At 45.7% G+C, this 19803-nt stretch overlaps 1 protein-coding gene across 1 annotated transcript in view; it reads right to left on the bottom strand.

Annotated features, from left to right (window-relative positions):
- The window catches only part of Prdm10 (PR/SET domain 10), a 102895-nt gene extending 88429 nt beyond the window's left edge, over nucleotides 1-14466 (bottom strand). The window contains exon 1 of the mRNA XM_021172017.2: nucleotides 14073-14466. The gene's annotated coding sequence lies outside the window, so the exon portion shown is untranslated. The remainder of the gene's footprint in view (nucleotides 1-14072) is intronic.
- Between the last annotated feature and the right edge of the window lie 5337 nt (nucleotides 14467-19803).

The raw sequence follows: 19803 nt of genomic DNA, 5'->3' as shown, positions 1-19803 counted from the left end.
GGCTTTTTGGTTTTGTTTTTTCTGTTGTTGTTTTGTTTTGTGTTGTTGTTGTTTGAGACAGGGTCTCACTTTGTACCCCAAGCTAGTCTGGAGCTTATGCAAGACTCCAACCTTGGCCTCTTAAGTGCTGGAATTATATCCATGAACCACCATGCCCAGCTCCAAGGTCTAGTCATGATTAAAAAGATGGAAGTTTAAACAATATAAACTTACAAAGAAGAAACGTGTAACTTGTGAGAGTTCCAGGACAATGCTCAGGTGTGGTACCCAAGAGAAGGAAGGGTCAAAACAAAACAAAGACGGGGGTGGGGGGTGGGGGGTGGGGGGAGTGACTCAGTGGGTAAAGTCTCTTGTTATGCAAGATAAGGACTAAACCCTAGCACCCACGTGATGCCCAGAGCATGCCTGAAATCCCAGTGCTCCTTCAAGACTCAAAAAGGAGGAGCATCCACAAGGCACTCATGGGCCAACTAGCCTGGTGTGTTTACTATCAAGCAAGACAGCTGGCAAGGACTGACCCCGAGGTCGTCCTATGACCGCATGTGCACCGTGTTGGCACTCACACAGGCAAAGCTATTTTTTTAAGCATCAAACAGGAGCTGAAGACAGAGCTCGGTGGTTAAGAGCACTGCTGTTCTTCCGGGGATCCCAGGTTCAGTTCCCAGCACCAACATGGAAGCTCACAACTGTCTCTAAGTCCAATTCCAGGGGATCCTACCCTCTTCTCCAGCCTCTGCAGGCAGCTTGGCACCACGTGGTGTACAGACATACATGCAGGCAAACATTCACATACATAAAATCATAAAGTAAGACTAAAAAGAAGAAAAAGCATCAAGCGGTGGTTAGAATGGTCTAAACCTGGTCTAAAGGTGGAAATCTTAAACCTCATCCTGCTGATCTACCAAGAGTTTCAAGGTTCATAAACCAGTTTTTCTGACTTCAAACAAGGAGCTGGTGAAAGGCGAACTTCAAGGCCTGACACGTGAAGAATCCCTCGTAATCAGCTGCACATCAAGAAAAAAGCACAGAAATCTTTGTAAATCTCCAGGTGATCCTTGTGTAAGCCAGACCTAACCCCAGCATAGCACGGAAAGAAAAATGCACAGTCATTTGAAAAGCAACTTGAGAGCTCCATACCATGAGGCCAAGACCCACTTCTGATAATCAGGGCAAAGAGAGCTCAGAATTCTTAGCCATCTTAACAATGTGAATAAATATCCATATACAGACTTCCAAAGGTCAGAGCTCCCACTTTAAAACAAACAAACAAACAAACAAACTTGGTCTGTATAAAAAGCTCAGCTCAAGTAAAAAGGCACTTGAAACCAAGCCTATCACCTGAGTTCAGTATCTGGAACCCACACCAATAGAAGGACAGAACCAGCTCTTGCAAGTTGTCCTTTGACCTGAACACGTGCACACATACACACACACACAGATACACACACAGATACACAGGCACACAGTCACACAGACACACACACACATACACTCGAGTTAAAATAAAACCTTTTTTATTGCTACACAATAACTTAGCAAGGACACGCACATCCCCCTTCAGGGCGCAACTCAGCAGGTCCTTTCATCTCCCTGAGGGTCTCTGTTGTGTCTTAGAGCTCTGGAGGAAGTAGGGTGAACTCTCTACCAACCAGGCTGTTCTCGCAGTTACTTGCCAGCTTCCCTTACTACGTGAAAACAAGCAAAGCAGTACCGACACCTCCATGGATACCTAAAAGGAACTTTGAATGTAAACACAGACTCACAGAAGTCACCTCAAGACTAAAAGCTTGCTGTCAATGACTCAGTGACTAATACTGGACCACAGATACCACCTGTCACTTGGGTATGCCTCTGAATGGATTGCCATAAAGTAGCAGTCACAGTAACTAAGTAAGAAACGTAGCAGTGGGTCTCCTGCAGCCTGCAAAGCTGCAGGTGACCATGCCTCAAACATTACCTCAGATAAAATCCCAGACAATGGAGACAGAGGCACAGACTGAAGAAGTAACTGTTTCCTCAGTAACCTCATGCTAACTTAACCACGGAAAAATATAGTCTTCCTCAGAAACTGACTACAGACTAAGAAGCTAATTGGTACTGGTTTGAAGTCATTCCCTTTCCAGCTAATCCACTGCCCAGTAGACAGGCTAATGAGGACGTTACCTGTTTTCCACTGCCAGATTTTCATTCTGCAACTCATGTGAAATGGGTGAAGTACTTCATAACAAGGTGATACATTCAGATAGATGACCCATTGATGCATTTGCTGCTTTTTTCAAACTCTTTGTCTGAGGTTAGGGATACGGCTCAGTGATAGACACTTGCCTGGAATGCACAAGGCCCTGGATTCTATCACCAACACAGCAAAGAACAAAAAATAACATTTAAAAAAAAAAAAACCCTATCTTGGGAGCTGATGAGATGGCTCAGTCGGTGAAGTGCTCACCGTGTGAGCATAAACCCTGAGTTGGGATGCCTCACACCTAGATTGAAAGGCCAGGTGTGGTAACACACAGCTGTAACCCTAGCACTGGGGAGGCAGGCAGACAGGACCAATGGAGCGTGTTGGCTAACTAGTCTTCTTGAATTGGTGACCTCCAGGATCAGCAAGAGACCTTGACTCAGAAAATGTGCAAGTGATAAGTACCTAATGTACACTTCTGGCGCGCGCGCGCGCACACACACACACACACACACACACACACACACAGTGCTCAGAAAACCTCTCTCACACCAGCATGTAATTAAAGTTTCTAATAATACTAAGCTTCCACCTCCATCTTACCAAAACTCCTACAGTAGGCCATCAATCTCTGATCTGGTGTTCAGATATAGAAGCCAGGATCCACCCCAACCCCTATACTGTGTCATTCTGTAGCTCACCTGTCCTGGAACTCCAGAGCATCACACCTCAGCCTCCAGAGGTCTGGTGTAAGAGGAATGTACTATAACCCCTAGTTATCACCAGAACATTTCTTTTTCCTTTTTTCTTTCTTTTCTTTTCTTTTTTTTTTTTTTTTCAAGACAGAGTTTCTCTGTGTAGCCCTGGCTGTCCTGGAACTCACTCTGTAGACCAGGCTGGCCTCGAACTCAGAAATCTACCTGCCTTTGCCTCCCAAGTGCTGGGATTAAAGGCGGGCGCCACCACTGCCTGGCTTACCAGGACATTTCTTAAAGCGTTTTCTCAGCATGGAATGCTAGAAAAGTAACAGACTGGAAAACAAGCAAGGTTTCTTTTTTTGTTTTGTTTTTTGTTTTTTGAGACAGGGTTTCTCTGTATAGCCCTGGCTGTCATGGAACTCACTTTGTAGACCAGGTTGGCCTCGAACTCAGAAATCCGCCTGCCTCTGCCTCCCAAGTTCTGGGATTAAAAGCATGCGCCACTATGCCCGGCATGTTTCATTATCTTGACAACTGAAATATCTTTGCTAACTCACAATGCCATTGGTAAGATAAAGCAGAATATTTGTTATTTTATACCTTGAGAGTAGAGAGTATGTTGTGACTCAGTTCTATTAAATCTAAACTGTGCATTGTCCAGAAAAGTCCTACTTCACTATTAAACAATCAACTTGGGAATAAATGTCTTTTTACTAGAGACATGAGTTTTCTCATACCTGATCCATTTCACCAGAAAATGTTTAACTTCAAAATGACAGAATTTTTAAATGATGTGATTACTAATTTTTTTTTTTTCCTGCATGAAGAGGCGTTTAAAAATCAGCTCTCCCAGCCAGTGGCTTTGTGATCACAAGTCCTTGTCCCCAAAGCCTGACCTGAGGCTGACTGCAAGGCCCCCATGGTTGAAGGTGAAAGCCACCTCTGCTGACCTCCACACAGGATGTGCCTTCTGTGCAGGTGGCACCTCCAGGTTAGACTCATTGATGCCTGCACTGAGGGAGTTAAATGAGATCACAAAACTGGAATCCCTTGACAGATGCAGCTCTTTATTTTAAAAATCAGCATAATCGCAGTTGCACTGGCTCGGAATGCAGACTGTGGAAAGCCAGTGTTACCTGAGTAAACAAGGCGTGGGCAGTAATAACAGAGCCGCTGCCATTCTGGAGCAGTCTGCAGGTGCCAGGCACTATGAAATGCCCTGTAAATACCAGCTTTCAAAAAGTCCTCACCACAACCAAGAACAGCTGCTTGTCCAAGCCCAAAACACTTCGTGGGGCTTCACTCAGACCCATTACCACAGAGCCTGGACCTCTTTCCCCACTGCAGCAACAACTTTCACCCTAGACAGGCTGCCAGGGCCCGGCCTGGTTGGCATTTGCTGCTGTCTCCCAGCTTCCACCAGATGATGCAATCGCAAAGCTAGACTGCATCTCAAGGGGAGCAGAGGAGGTGGTAATTTACTCAGCCCACAAAGAGCGTTAATTGAGCAAATTGCTCAAAAGCCAGAGAGCTAAGCAACTACAAAGCCACAGTGAAGGGTTCCCATTGGGGAAGGAAGGAAAGAGGGTGTGTGTGTGTGTGTATGTGTGTACAGGAACATGCACAAGCTAGCTGGTCTTTTTAAAGAGACAGCTGCCCAAAAGCCAGAGAGCTAGGTAACTAACAAAGTCATTAGTGAAGGGCTCCCATTGAGTAAGAAAAGAGAGAGTGTGTGTCTATATGTGTGTGTGTGTGTGCACTTGTGATGAACATCACAGGACAATCTCAGATGTCATTCTTCAAGTACTGTCCACTTTCTCAGTGTTTCTAAGACAAGGTTTTTTTTTTTACTGGCCTGGATCTCACCAACAGTGAGCTTCACAGATTCTTGGTCTTGGTCTTGTCTTGGCCGACTTGCACTGGGATTACAAACTCCACCAGTGTCTAGCTTTATTATATACTGTTCGAATAATGTTGCTTTCCAGGAAGCTCTGCCAAAAAACATACTCTTCCCAGTCTTGTACGCAGATCACTACTGGTCAGCATCCTTAGGATTTGGAGTTGCCTACTTCAACTTAGATGTGTGAGAATATGGATGGGCTGGAGAGATGGCTCAGCCATTAAAGGCTAGGCTCACAACCAAACATATAAGAGAATATGTCATTGTGGATTTAATTTATGTTTCCTTAGTTACTCACAAGACTGAACAGACATAAATATATGGGTTTCTTTCTCATTTTCCAAGGGCCTGTTGAAGACGTTTGCCTGTCACACATACATGCAGCACCTTGCTTAAGGAGTCTCTTCTCTAAGCAGAGGCTGTGCACGGACTTTTCCATATTAACTTCCAGAAGCTTGCTCATTACACTCTTCACCTGCTTCCTGGGTGTTAGAATATGTATGAGTCTATTTCCGGACTGCTTATGGTGTTCAGTTGATATATCATTATTAATTTGTCAAAAGCAGCATTATGTTGTTTGAAGTATCAGTTCTTGGTCTCTGGCAGAGAAGTTTCCTAATCTGCCCCTTCAGAAGCAGTGTGTCTACTTCTTCATAGGCTGCAGCAACACACATAAACGTTTCCAGGTTTGCCATCTTTGCAACATTGGAAGGTCCTTGAACTTCTATGATCCCATATTACTCAAAGTTACTCCAGAAAGTTTTTAGATTTTCTTTTCTACAAAATCTTACATATATTTTGTTGAGTTTAATTTATCTGCAGGGGTAGGACTACACATCAGTCACAAACTCTTGACTGGCACATGTTAAGGTTTGCAGTTGATCAACAGCACCACAAATATATATATAATATATATATATATTATATATATATTTATTTATATACCCTACCGTTTATAACTGTTGAAAACCATGCATCTGGAGGTGTGGTATGAAAAAAATATTTTTGTAAGAGGAAAAGATGTCTCAGTTAAAAATGTCCTAAAGAAATGTTGGGCATGGTGGCACATGCCTTTAATCCCAGCACTAGAGAGACAGAAGTAGAGGCAGGCAAGAATATCTGTAAATTCAAGGTCTGCCTGGTTTACATAAAAGTTCCAGGCCAGCCAAGACTACAGAGTAAGACCAAGTCTTAAAAGAGCATCAACAGGGCTGGAGAGATGGCTCAGCACTTAAGAGCACTGACTGCTCTTCCAAAGGTCCCGAGTTCAAATCCCAGCAACCACATGGTGGTTCACGACCATCTGCCATGAGATCTGATACCCTCTTCTGGTGTGTCTGAAGACAGCTACAGTATACTCATATATAATAATAAATAAATCTTTAAAAAAAAAAAAGAGCATCAACAGTCAGGCAGTAGTTGCACACAACTTTAATCCCAGCACTTGGGAGACAGAGGCAGGTGGATTTCAGAGTTCGAGGCCAGCCTGGTCTACAGAGTGAGTTCCAGGACAGCCAGGGTTACACAGAGAAACCCTGTCTCTGGTCTACAGAGTGAGTTCCAGGACAGCCAGGGTTACACAGAGAAACCCTGTCTCGAAAAAGAAAAAAAAAAAAAAAAAAGAAAGAAAGAAAGAAAGAAAGAAAGAAAGAAAGAAAAGAAAAAAGAAAAGAATATCAACAAAATGTCCCCTAAAGGCCTATGTGTTTAAGGCTTGGTCCTCACCTTAGCACAACTGGGAGGTGGTGACCATTAAGAAGTAGGTACTTTGAGGTCACCAGGAGAAGGTGCCCTTGAAAGAGAGGGTGGGACACTGGACTCTTTCTTCACTTTCTGGTCATAAGGTCCTACCAATATGCTTTTACTGTGATAGGCTGTGGCCAGTTGGTCATAGAGGGGAAACTCCAAAACTATTAGTCAAATGATCCTTTTCCCTTTTCTCTTTATAAGTTGATTATATCGAGTATTTGCTCTAGGGATGAAAAGCTGGGTAGCACAGCAGGGACTTGAGATAGTTATCATAAATATGAATATTACCTTACTAAAGCTTTTAAATCAAAGTCTACCAAAACAGTGATTTAATCTCATTTTAATCCTAGAATTACTGTTTTGTTGAAGACATTTAAAAGAACCTAAATGTCACGTTAAAAAGCATTCTAAGTCAGGTGGTGGTAGCATACGCCTTTAATCCCAGCAATGGGGAGGCAGAGGCAAAGAGAATCTGAGTCTGAGACCAGTCTGGTCTACAGAGCAAGTTCCAGGACAGCCAAGGCCACATCGAAAAACTCTTGTCTTGAAACCAAAAGAAAAAAGAAAATAAAAATCATTCTAAGAGCCGTACATGGTGGTGCACGCCTTTAATCCCAGCACTTGGGAGGCAGAGGCAGGCAGATTTCTGAGTTCGAGGCCACCCTGTCTACAAAGTGAGTTCCAAGACAGCCAGGACTATACAAAGAAACCCTGTCTCAGAAAAACAAACAAACAAACAAACAAGAAAAGCATTTTAAGGCCAGGTGTGGTGGCATACACCTTTAGTCCTAGCACTTGGAAGGCAGAGGCAGGCAGATCTCTTGAGTTCGAGGCCAGTCTGGTCTACAGATTGAGTTCCAGGACAGCCAGGGCTACACAGAGAAACCCTGTCTGGGGGGGGTTGGGGGGGGGGGGAAGAACACTATTCTATTGATGGCATGTTTTAAAGTTTTGGGGTTTTGTTTGGTTAGTTTTGGTTTTGAGACAGAGGCTCACAAAGTAATGATGACTGGCCTCCCAACTCACTTGTAGATCTGGCTGTCCTCAAACTCACAGAGATCCACCTGCCTCTGTCCCATGAGTACTGGAATTAAAAGTGGGCACCACATGCACCCAGCATACACTAAGAATTAAATGTAAAGTCGAAAAGTTGGTCAAAGGGGGAATGAAGCAACAGCTCAGCAGTCAGGACTGCTTACTGCGAGGCCCACAGGCAGATGCTACTACCATGAGCACGGATGTGGTGGAGAGATGGAAGAGAAAGAGAAGCAGAACAGTTTGGGGCACAATGGAGGGAGGCAGAATTGAAGAGTCAAAGGCAGTGAGGAACAGCCTGATGTGAATAGCTACAATGTCATCTGAAGCCATGATGGAGTCCTGGCCCACGCTGCAGCTGAGGGCAATGCCTGGGTCTGTGGCCCTGTGACAGCAGGGTTCTGTGTCAATGCCCATGGCCTGCACAGAGCTGGCCTTGCCCCTTGCTGACTGTACCACTCTGGAGAACACTCCCCATTTTACCTGGGCAGCACAAGAGAGCAGGCCCTGGGGAGCCATCCCAAGGGTGTGAGCATAGGAGAGCAAGCCCTGGCACTAATCTGCCATTTGTTTCTTTTGTTATTTTATCTTACTTCATTTTAGTCTGTTTTCTTTAAGGGGAGTTTGCAAAGGCAGAGGGCACATATGAAGAGATGGGAAAGTGGGACTGGGGTACATGATGCAAAATTCACAAAGAATCATTAAAAAGACTTTTGATTTTTATTTGTTTTGTTTTGTTTTTTAAAGAAAGTGCTTACTGGGCTGGAGATATGGCTCAGTGGTTAGGAGCACTGACTGCTCTTCCAGAGGTCCTGAGTTCAATTCCCAGCAAGCACGTGGTGGCTCACAGCATCTGTGATGGGATCCAATGCCCTCTATTGGTGCGTCTGAAGACAGCTACAGTGCACTCACAGACATAAAGAAATCACTAAAAAGAAAAAAGAAAGTGTTTCTTCCTGCTCTTGCAGAGCACCAGGCCTGGTTCCCAGCACCACACCATGGCTCACATCATCCCTAACTCCAATTCCAGGAGGTCCAACACTCTCTTCCGGCCTGCCAGGGCACTTCTGCACATAGTGCTGACATACACGCAGGTAAAACACTTATATGCATTTTTTAAAAAGCTAGCCAGATATACTATAAACTTTGCTTCCAGGACATGAGAAGTCAAGGCTGCACTGGGCTGGAAGCTTCATCTCAGTGACTAGCTGTCAAGGTGCTACAGGGAACTTTGTAGGCCACTAGGGGAGAACAGTCATTAATAACAGCCTTCCTCAGCTGTAGGTTCTGCATGCTATACTACCAACCTCCCAGGCAAGCTGTATCCACTGTGCAATAGTGTATGACATTATGACAGTAACCAACTGCTTTGTGCTTGGATTTGAGGCCTGCTCCACAGTAGAGAATTCCTGCCAGGCACTGTAAACCTGGTCAAAAGCCTGATGCTACAGGCAGGGATCACAGGCTGCAGTGAAAAAGCTACTAGTGTTGTGTTGTGCTAAATAAATGTATTGTGTCCATCAAATTGCCTTCTTTTTCTTGTTTTGTTTTGGTTTTTTTTTTGTTTGTTTTTTGTTTTTTCGAGACACAGTTTCTCTGTGTAGCCTTGGCTGTCCTGGAACTAACTCTGTAGACCAGGCTGGCCTCGAACTCAGAAATCCGCCTGTCTCTGCCTCCCAAGTGCTGGGATTAAAGGCGTGCGCCACCATTGCCTGTCAAATTGCCTTCTAAATACTTATATTTATGCCCACAGACTAGTGCTGCTATCAGCTCTGGTCAAAATAACATCTTTGTGCAACAGGTAATAGTTACTGAAAAGATTCATAACTGGCTGAAGCACCAAAAGTAAGTAATTGCTGAATGCTAAGTCATAAATAGGGTATCTTTAACATACACATTCTTTTTCTCTCTCCCTCTACCCACCTCCCCACCCCCAACACATACACGTTCAGAGAACATCAAAGAAGAACGGATGGAGGATGCAGGAGAAATGGCTCCCGGGTTATCAGTACTTGCTCCTTTGCAGAGAATCCGGGCTCAGTTCCCAGCACCTACATGGTAGCTCACAATTGTGTAACTTCAGTCCTTGGGATCAGACAATCTCTTCTGCCTTTTACTAACACCAGGCATACACATATGGTCCACATACATGCACTCATACATAAAAGAAACCCTCGTTTTAATTTAAGGAATAGTGGTGGAGAGCAATTAAGGAGAACAGCTGCTGCCCACAGTCTCCAACTTCCACGTGTGCACACACAGACAGACAAACTAGATCTCATTTTGCTATTATGTTCAAACAATTAGCTGAATATTCATTAATTCTATAACATGTGACTCAACTATTAGGAAGTGGTTCAAAGACTAAGACACTCTTCAAAAGAATACTTGTGGGTTTGTGAGAGCTATCATAACCACTAGAAAAACCAAACACACCTACAATTAGCACTATTAGCGGACACTAGAAGAGCCTAAAGACAATAAGCACATGGTATTATTGCTGCTTGAGAACACCCCACCCCATCAGGCTAGGGCTGAGGTAGTCAAGAAAAATACAGGAGCCACATCATTTCAAAATTTCCAGAAACCATGAAGTTTAATCGCAGAAACAGGTGAAGTTATGTTATTTAACTGTGTAGCCCACATATTATCATCTCAATATTTAAACTATTTTTTTCAGACTAAATCTCAAAAATGTGCACATCCACACTAACATACTGCATACACGTCATAGTTCAGAAGTTTGGCAGACACAGGCTACTGGCTAGTAGGATACTGTATATGCTGCCGAAAGGGAACATAGCAGGGAAACACTGAATAAGTCACAACTTTAGAGACCCTGATGCTGGAAGACAGTACAGAGGACAACCTGAAGTGAGTTCTCTCCTTCCACCTTTCGGGTCTTGGGACTGAGTGCAGGCCTCAGGTTTGGTACCAGGTGCCTTTAGCAGCTGGGCCATCTCTCCAGTCCCCTCACTCCGATTCTGAAGTAAATGAGTTAAACTTGGCGTTACAAAGGTATTTCAAAAGGACAGAAACCAGATAGCATTCTACCACTTATATGATGATTCAACTCAACCACAAAAGCAGTAGAAAAATGTCTATGGTATGGACCAAAGCACCCTCTTCACTCTCCCACTCCTACCCCACCTGGCCCCAGGAGAACTGCTGTAGAACCACTCTGCAAAAATCTGGTTGGCCCACTCGTTTGTGTGGTAGGGGGAGGGGCATGCACTGGGGACTGAACTCAAGGCCTTACACATTCAACACACCCCAGACAAACTCTGCCACTGAGCTATATTCCCAGCCCTAACGCTGCACTTTTCTTAACTCACTAGGCTTAATTTCCACTTGTTAATCTGACAGAGTGTCTATCAAAAACAGAAACAAGTTCTGCATGTAGGAAAGCAGACAGCAGGACTGGGAGTGTCTACACTTCTAGGAGAATATTATTTCAATGGCAGTAACCATTTGAATGGCACTCAAGTTTAAAATAAACTACAACCAGATGCTTACGAGTTTTCGCCATATAGTCTTTATCAAATGAAATCCTGCAGTTACCATGTATTTACTACTGCATTAAGTGTAAGCCTACTGAGAAAATGGAAATTACAACTCAGTGCTCCTTGGTTCTCGGCCGGTCAGTCAGTTCTACCTGGTGTCTAGAAGCCTATTCTTTTCTGTTGTTTTTGCTTTTACTCCTGGGTATGTGTGTGTGTTTACTGGCCTGTGGCTGCATACCGGGAGCCCAAAGACCAAGTTTCTTCCTCGAATACTCTCCACCTTACTTTCTAAAACTGAGACATTCATGAACCCACTTAGCCTAACTGGGGGAACACCAACTCCCCGAGATCAGCCTGTCTCTACCCCCAAGTGCTGTGTCACAGACATGCTGTGACATAACTGGCTTTTATGAGGGTACTGGGAATTAGAATTCAGTTCCTCATGTTTACACAACAGACACTTTATCCACCAAGCCAACTCACTGGCCCCAAAGTTTTGCTGGTTTCTCTGTGTAGCCTGGCTGTCCTGGAACTCAGCTCTATAGATGGGTCTGCTTATGTCTCGCCAGTGCTAAGATTAAAGGTGTATAACCAACTTGTTTTTAATTGTTCGGGATAGGGATCCAGGTGTACAATGTGGAGTTAGTTCTCTCCTTCCACTAGTAGATGGGTTCCTGAGAACAAACTCTGGGAACTGGGCTTTCCAGGCAGACAACTTTACCTGCTGAGCATCTTCTCACTGACCCAGGTTTTGCTTTTAGAAAGTAAAAGGAGCCAGATGTGCTGGCATACAACTTTAAGCCCAGGAGGTGGAAGCAGGCAGATGTCCTTGCGGTTCAGGCCAGCCTGGGTCTATCTATTCAGGCCAGCTAAAACTGCACAGTGAGACTGTCTCAAAAGAACAAAGCAAAACCCGGAGTCGCAGGGCTTGGTTTTAATCTCCTTTAATCCCAGCAGACACAAGCTGCTCTGAGAGTTCCAGGCCGGCCAGTCAGCCAGCACTGCACATCTCAAAATAATGTTTTAAGTAAAACGGAGAAGAAAATGACTCTTTTAGTTCATAGGACTGTGTGGCAAATCACCAGTGAAGTATTTAAGCACCCATCTACACTTAAAACAGATTATTAAGCCACAGGAGGTGCTCACACGAATATCTTATGTACATTTGTCCTTGCATGCAAAGATCTAAAACACACCAATATTAGTAGTAAGGATTTTGTCTAGTCATTATATTTTAGGGCTTTTTACTTCTTATGCTGTTTCTATGATAACCATGTGTTACTTATATTAAAAAGGAAAAAGGCAAGAAATTGGCCAGTGCACTCTGAGGTCATACTGGAGTGGCATTCCATAATCACTAAATAAAAAGCATTTAGGGGGCTTGAAGACAGAGCTTGCCTCACTTGGTCATGCTCACCTACATCAAGGTCTGCAATATAATGTACAAAATGCTTTTGGTGGATCATGTTACAAATCATTACAAAATGTAAAAATGACTTAATCTGGAGAAAAAAAAACCTTAAGGGAAAACTAGAAAGTGGATGTTATTGGAATAATTGAGTCACTTGGTGGAAGAAAAAAATCTTGATCCAAAATAAAAATGTAAACCTACTAAATGACAGGGGAAGTCGTTCTCGTGAAAATAGTTCATTTTGTGTCAATTTCGCCTCATTTTGTAAAAAGTAAACCCAGTGAAGTTACTAAATATACTAGATGGCGCAAACATTTTATGTTACTTTGCCCCCAACCAATCCCGATTTCGTTTTTTCAGTCCTAGAGCAACAAATAAGTACAGTTCATGGGTGCAGAAGGTATTGTGGTGGCCCCAGCGGAGGCGATGGGTTACAAAAGAATACAATGTAATGCCGCACACCCTCGGGCCCACAAAGACCTTACTGCCGCAGTGGCGCGAACAGGTCAGAAAGCGAGGCTAATCAAGAGTACCTTTTGCTTTAATGAAAAGTAGATACATTTGCCCTTAAACACAAGATTAGTGAAAGATGTGCAGGCAAGCTGTTAAGGATTCAGGGTATGGGATTTTAGCTGGGTGGATTTCATCAATGACACCACAAAACCACCCCCTACTCTCTGGCTTAAGTGTACACACATATATATCGGTTGAAAATGGGTTGAAATCCATCTAATCCATCTAACAAGGCTAAAATAAATGGCACCCGAATTTAGTAGCCTTCGTACACCCGGAAGGCAGATCGCAACTATGCCATTTTTCCTAGTAGCAATTCAACCTGGCTACAGACTTCTAGTTTTAGCATTAGCTCAATGAGAGCCCGACTCCTAAGAGACCCGCCTCGCTGGCCAGTTTTCTTGGTCCTCGGCCTCCGCCCTACCCAGCCCGCCATCGCGTTTGCAGACCGACCCGCAGAGGCGATCCCCACACCTCTGCGGGCGGGGTGGCTGGGAATCGCGGGCCGGGATACCCGCACGAGAACCCACGGCCACGCGCGCCACCACCCCCCGCACAGGTCCGGCCGGCGGACACCCGCCCGCCCAACCGCCGCCCGGCGCGCAGGCAGCCCAACCGCCGTCCCGGCCCAACCAACGCGGGAGGGGAGAGAGGAGCGCACGGCCGGCCGGGCAGGCGAGCCGTTCGGGGGGCACGGGGCAGGCGGCGCGCCGGGGAGTCGAGGCGGGCGGCGCCGAAGCCCACGCTGGACGCGGGGCCCGGACGGCTTCCCGGAGGGGACTCTCCCCTCTCCGCGTAGAAGGTGCAGATGGTTTGACCCCCCACCCCGAGCGAGGTGCCTCGTCCCAGCCCCGGCTGGACTGTACCATCGGGCGGTGCCGCCGGGATTGCTCCCCCCACCACTACCATCAGTTCCCCCCCCACCCGGGTCCGCGGTCGGTTGGCCCCGGCCGGGCGCTGAGACGCAGAAAGAGCTGGGCGCCATTTTGGGTGGGACTAAGCAAAGACGAAACACTCTCCCAGGCGATGGGATCCTCTGGACCCCGGTTTATCCGGTTCCCTTAATCCTTTAGGTACTTACACGACGTTGGGTGAGGGGAGCTGGAAGATCAGCGGGTCCCGGATCCTCTCTCCCTAGGGGTGATGGAAATCAAACCCCCCCGCCGCCTCCAGGTGGTTCTTCCCGCCGCAGAGTGGGAGCAGCATAAAAGGCGGGGTCTTATTAGCATAATCTGCCTGGCAACCTGATCTCAACGTTATGTGATTGGCTAAACTCTGAAAGTCCCATGCTGTTCCTAGAGACCGGGAACGCTGGGCCGAATTGACAAGCCCAGATTTAAGAGTCATGACGAAAATCCTGGGACGCTAATTCAGTCGGCAGAGAAGCCAAAAGGAGATTCACACAATGGCCCAATGACTGAAGGCCTCTTTATTTCGTGCTCTGCAGTTCATGTAAAACCCAATAGAAGAGCGGGTCTCTGGCAGTGCTCGCCTGCGTTTGTACTCTAAGCCAATCAGAAAGCCCTACTGTTTGCATTCGGGGTCAAGGCCCATCTAAGAACCTTGGCGGGCAAGTGAAGGGGCACAGTCCAGCATGCTTGAGCGTCCACTGTGGGAGATCCAGTACACACCCGAGTTCCCAGCCCACCTGTCCCCCACACACGGGTCCTGGAAAGCTCTCGAGGTGTGGGCCGTGCATCTACCCGCCCCAGGGCGGACCTGCACAGAACGCGCGCGCCCGGGGCACTACTGGGACACGCCTTTCCGGGACTACAGAAACCGGTTAAACAGACTGCTGCCCGCGGGCCCAGGAGTGGCCTATCAGCCTTCCAGACACAAGGGGATTGGGTCTTCAGACCTTGCCATCCCCTTAGAGCACTACCTCTCTCTTTTCTATCATCATTTACCATTCTGGAAAGGCGTTTTTCAGAAGCAATCGGAATGAGGATGTGTCTCAGAGTGCTTGCCTACCACACTAAGTCCGTTTGCTCAAGCCCCAGGACTACATAATCCTGGAGTACCCGGAAGGTGGAAGCAGTAGGAGCAGTTAAGGCCAGCTTAAGCTACTTGAGACGGGGTGAGGTTTAGTCAACAGTTGAACAAACAAAAAATGACAGAACTCCCTTCTTAGGACATCCACATCATACTGTCCCTTAAGACTGCCTTCTCAAAGTTAAGCCAGGTGTGTAGAAACAAGCTCATGCTTTGAAATGAGACAAACTGGGAACTCCCCTACTGAAAACAGGAATGGCAACCAAAGACCGGAGACCTTCGCTCTTTGTGTCTGCAGGGAATATTTTCATTGCCCATGACCTGTACTTTGCTGTGTTGCTTTGAAGGTTAAATGAGATCATACTTTAAAATTCTCTTCCAACACTGACTGGAACTTTAAGAAACAGAAATGTTAGTGATAATAAAGCCTCCAGAGAGACAGCAAGATAACCCAAACTCCTAGTCCCAGTTCTTGAGTGCAAAGGCAGAATTGTTTGAGGCATACACAGTTCCAGGCCAGCCAGCAGTATACAACAAAATTCAGGTTCCAAACAAAACCCTCTACAAAACTACTGGCTAGCCAAGGAAAAAAAGAAATACCAGGAAACAAAAGACTCGAGGATGGCAAACATCCACAGGGAGAAATACTAAAGCCCATTCGACTATATTGCCTACAGCTTTGTTTAAATGACTTGAGTACAGTGAAAAGCTGAGGCCAGTTTTTAAAACTCAAAGACAGGGCGGCTGGCCATGGGAGGCAGGACTTAAGGAAGAATCTACGATTTGTTCTTCCGTAGACTTTTGGGAGCAGAACGTGGAATCAAGGCCATCAGTCAGCAGGCCCTGCTGAACCCAGTAGAAAAGAAATCATGAAAGGGAGACAGATGAGCCTGGCTCGCATTTGTCACGTGCAGCACTGGTGTCTCCTCTTTGGATCTATTAAAAAGAAGCCATGTGCTTCTGGAATGTTCTATAGTAGCCAGAGTAGTCTCTGGAATGATTGCCAGAGGTAGATGGGTCCTCTATGGCCTTGGAAGGCTGCCATGCCCTGTACCCATGGCCTCTAGAGATCCTTTTGAGATTTAACAGTATTATATCTTCTCTGATGGATTAAGAGTCCCAGAGGTCAGGTTATCAGAGATGACAAGAAAGAAAACTCCACAGGAGAAACGAGATTACCTATCTAACTGGGACATAAGTAAATGCTCTAAAAGCCATTTATTTATTTATTTATTTATTGGTTTTTCGAGACAGGGTTTCTCTGTATAGCCCTGGCTGTCCTGGAACTCACTCTGTAGACCAGGCTGGCCTCGAACTCAGAAACCCACCTGCCTCTGCCTCCCGAGTGCTGGGATTAAAGGCGTGCGCCACCACCGCCCGGTGCCAATTTTTATTTCTATATATTTCTTTTTCCTAATGTCTTAGGAATGTCTTCTCTGCAGTTGTCTTCATTCCTGTTTGTGTACATACATGTACATGTGTGTACACGTATGCACTGTTAGGTCTCAAACCCAGAACAAATGGCTGAGGCGCTCACTAATATATCAAAGCAGACAGTGGCCACCATGTTCTGCCTGTATCTTTCAGACCCTACCTGTTATGTGATATGGTTGGCATACCCCTGCCCTACCCTAAACTCCAACCTGGAGGCTGGGTTGCCCTTCCTCCAGCTGCTCTTCTGCCCATGTAATCCAGCCGTTTTGGTTACCAATCTGTTTTGGTCCACCTTTACTCTCTTGGCCAGTCTCCTGGCTCAGGCTACCCACCTCTGAACTCTCCCAAATGTCTCTGCCTCTCCCTTTTATCTATAATAAACTTTCTCTAACATACCTAGAAAGGGTCATGTCCTTCCATTTTTATTTTTTTCATTTGTGAATGTGTGTGTGTGCGCTCCATAGTTGTATGTGCAGGTGTGCACACAGAAGCCAGAGGTCAGCTTCAGCTCTTGTTCCTCAGGATAGCTACCTAGCTTATTTTTCAAAGTAGGTTTTCTTCCTGGGACCTGGTCCTTATAGATTCAGCTAGGCAGTCTGGTGAGTGAGTCCCAAGGCTCACTGCTGTCTCTGTCTCCCCGGTGCTGAGGATTACAAGCAGACACACATAAGTCATGCTTTTGTGTTTTGGGGTTTTTTTTGTTTTGTTTTGTTTTGTTTTTGGTGTGTTTTCAAGGTAGGTTTCTGGGTATAGTCCCAGGTGTCCTGGAACTCTCTGTATAGACCAGGCTAGCCTCAAACTCACAGACATCCACCTGCCTCTGCCTCCTGTGAGTGCCAGGACTAAAGGCGAGTGCTTCCACTGCCCCACCCCATGTCACGCTTTTTATGTGGGTTCTGGGTTATGTGCTCCTTCGTTACCTCCCTAGCCCTAAGACATCTCATACCTACAGTACAGGAGACCTAGCAGGCAAGTGCCTTTCCACTGAGCCATAGCCCTGCCCTCTTTCTGATTTTTAATTTTCAGGTAGGGTCTCATTAAGTTGCCCGGGCTGGTCTTGAACTCACTCTGTAACTTTCAGGGTAGCCAGAATTAAAGGCCTGTGCTATCTGGCCTGTTCTAAAGCTTTGATAGGCACAAGTACTTCAATGATGCACAAGCCTACCAACTCTTCAACTGTCTGACGTCTCAAAAAGCTTGTTTGTTTGTTTGTTTGTTTATTTGTTTGATTGATTGATTGATTGATTGATTGTACACATACTAAAATTTTCTGTGCAGGAAGCATGCATGTATGCCATGAGCCTGCCACTGTTCTAAGCAATGAAGATGGGAGAGAACAGAAAAGCGATGTCATTAAGCTTCCAGTTAAACAGAGGCAAGAACAAAGTTCCCAGATAATTCCAAGGGATGGTGTGACAAGGGAAATAGTGCAGGGAAATGGAAAGGATAGGAATGCCGACTGTTGAAATGCATGCCCCCAAGCCCCCAGCTCTGTTTAGTTTTTGTTTGGTTGTTTGGGTTTCTATGATTTGGTTGGTGGCTTTGTTTTTGTTCCCCTTCCGGAACAAGGTAGCTATGTATGTAGCTGGCCTGGAACTCCCTGTGTAGACCAGGTTGGCCTCAGACTCACAGAGATCCTACTGCTTCTGCCTCACCCGTGCTGGGAACGAAAGTATGTGCCACTATGCTCTGTTGATAGAGGATTTTCTCTGCAAAAATAGGGGCCTGAACTTAATTCCCAATGCCCTCGTAAAAGATACCCAGTGCCCCCATAAAAGCCAGACATGGTAGTATATGATCATAATTCCAGCTGTGGGGACAAGAATGCAGGGGAATTCATTCATTCCTGGACTCTCTGGATGAGCTGCAAACTAATGAGAAACCCTGTCTCAAAAGACATAAATGACATTCCTAAAGATGGCATTCAAGGTTGTCCTCCAGCATCCACAAATGACATATATACTTTTACACACACACACACACACTTACACACACACACACACACACACACACACATGCACTTTTAACAAGAAGTCCTCATAAAATACTAATAAGAATGGGGACTAGAAAAAGGCAAAAAGACCAGCCATGTTACAGTTTGAGGGAACATTCCAGTCTGTGAAGATAGCCTAAAAGCGTGCCCCCACACACACACACACATACACACAGATGAAATACTCTTATATCATACAGAACATATTGAAATAGAGCATCACTTCTGAACACAGAACAGCAGGCCCTGGCTTTCTATAAGCTCCCAACAGAACATAAACCACGGCCTCAACAGAGCTCCTTCTCCAGGTGGTGGTGGTGCACGCCTTTAGTCCCAGCACTTAGGAGGCAGAGTCAGGTGGATCTCTGTGAGTTCAAGACCAAGCTGGTCTACAGAGAGAGTTCTAGAACAGCTAAGGCTATTAGAAAGACGCTCTGTCTCACAAAAAAACAAAAAAAAAAAACAAGAGAGTTCCTTCTCCAGAAGGAAGGAGGAGGTTGGGCAGAGAGACAGAAACAGTGTGCATGTAAAAACTGATTCTGTAGTGTTGGTATTCTGTCTGGACTCCACCCCCAAAGATAATTGGCAATTGCAAGGTAGGCCTGGCCCTATAAAAGTGGATGCTTGTCCCCTCCCCTCTCTCTTTGCCTCTCTTGGTCTCTTGCCTCTCTCTTACATCTTGCCCCCCTTGCTCCCTTTCTCTCTTCCCCCCCACATGGTCATGGCCCACCTTCACTTCTCTACTCTCTACTTTTTTCTGCCTTTCTCTGCTTCTACTACTCTCTTAATTCCCCTCCCCATGCCCCAAATAAACTCTATTTTATACTATACCAGTGTGTGACTAGTCTCCCAGGGGGAAGGGATGCCTCGGCATGGGCCGGCACCCCACCAGAGCATATTCTTATAGCTCGCTCTCTCTCTCTCTCTCTCTCTCTAATTTTTATTTTTCTATTTTATTTCATTTTATTTTTTGTTTTTTCTTTGAGACAGGGTTTCTCTGTATAGCCTTGGCTGTCCTGGAACTCACTCTGTAGACCAGGCTGGCCTCGAACTCAGAAATCTGCCTGTCTCTGCCTCCCAAGTGCTGGGATTAAAGGTGTGTGCCACCACTGCCAGACCTCTTTCTCAACACATAGGACTTTGCCAGCATCATCTGAAACTATACATCCCTTGCCTGGGTTTGGATTCGTTGGTCTAGCAGACTTAGGTCTGGGGATGTGCACCATCCAGTCTACCCCCATCTTCTTATTCTGCAAAGAATCGATAAAGGCTTGGCATTCCATTGGGTAAAAGGGCTTATAGACATCGACCTTATTCGGAATCCGTTTTGGGGTTTCTTGATAGTAATTCTTCTTATCCCAGGCCATGGCCTTACCGTCCTCCTCATGATTCT

This window comes from Mus caroli, chromosome 9, assembly GCF_900094665.2.
Source record: "Mus caroli chromosome 9, CAROLI_EIJ_v1.1, whole genome shotgun sequence".
Taxonomy (NCBI): domain Eukaryota; kingdom Metazoa; phylum Chordata; class Mammalia; order Rodentia; family Muridae; genus Mus; species Mus caroli.
This window is presented reverse-complemented; position numbering and strand designations above follow the sequence as displayed.